The sequence below is a fragment of the Calidris pugnax genome, unplaced genomic scaffold (assembly GCF_001431845.1).
Source record: "Calidris pugnax isolate Ruff unplaced genomic scaffold, ASM143184v1 scaffold147, whole genome shotgun sequence".
Taxonomy (NCBI): Eukaryota; Metazoa; Chordata; class Aves; order Charadriiformes; family Scolopacidae; genus Calidris; species Calidris pugnax.
The window spans coordinates 55984-56713 of NW_015092359.1; the positions used below are offsets into that span (position 1 = coordinate 55984).

The 730-nt window shown below is 67.1% G+C and overlaps 1 protein-coding gene across 1 annotated transcript in view; it reads right to left on the bottom strand.

Annotated features, from left to right (window-relative positions):
- The window catches only part of WDR43 (WD repeat domain 43), a 24730-nt gene extending 24006 nt beyond the window's left edge, over positions 1 to 724 (bottom strand). The window contains exon 1 of the mRNA XM_014962517.1: positions 529 to 724. The gene's annotated coding sequence lies outside the window, so the exon portion shown is untranslated. The remainder of the gene's footprint in view (positions 1 to 528) is intronic.
- Between the last annotated feature and the right edge of the window lie 6 nt (positions 725 to 730).

Here is a 730-nt window from a genome sequence, read left to right on the forward strand (position 1 = left end):
TGATAACCACCACCCCCCCCCCCCCCCCCCCCCCTTTTTTTTTGCTTTTTTTTTAAAAAAAAAAAAAAAAATTATAAAACCTCCACTGCCGCTGGCCCCACCAACACGTGAAATTTAATTTTCCCCGTGAAGAGCAATCCTGCAATGCTCCTCCGAGGGGAGCGGATTCCCCCGGGCAACCCCCAACCCCCCAACCCGGGGGAACGTCACGCGTGGCCATGCCCCACGACCCACGGCGGGAAAGGGGTGTCCCACAGCCGAACCCCACGGAGCTCCCTTCCTCCCCCTCCCACGGGCCCCTCACCCCGTTTCCCCACACCGGGACGCCGCCTAGCTCCGCTCCCCGGCCCGCCCGTCCACGCCGACCCCCCGCCACATGGCGCCGGGAGGGCGGGGTGAAGCCGAGCGGGCCGCGGCCACGCGTCCAGGCGGTTCGGGGTGCCGCCGTCCCCTTCTTTTTTCCGCCCCCCCTCCAGGAGGTCTGCGTGTCCCCCCGCCCCACTTTTTCCCCTCACAAACCCCTTGTACCTTGCTAGGGGGCGGGCGTCCCCCCGGCGGGGCCCAGGCCAAGCAAGTACAGGCAGCGCTGAGGTGGGCGGAGGGCACGTACTCCTGCTGCAAGCGGCTGTTGGCCGTCTCCCACACCCGCAATCGCCCATCCGGACCGGAGATGGCGAAGAAACGGCGGTCGCGGGGGGAAAAAGCGCAAAGGGCCGCCGTCGCCTCCCCG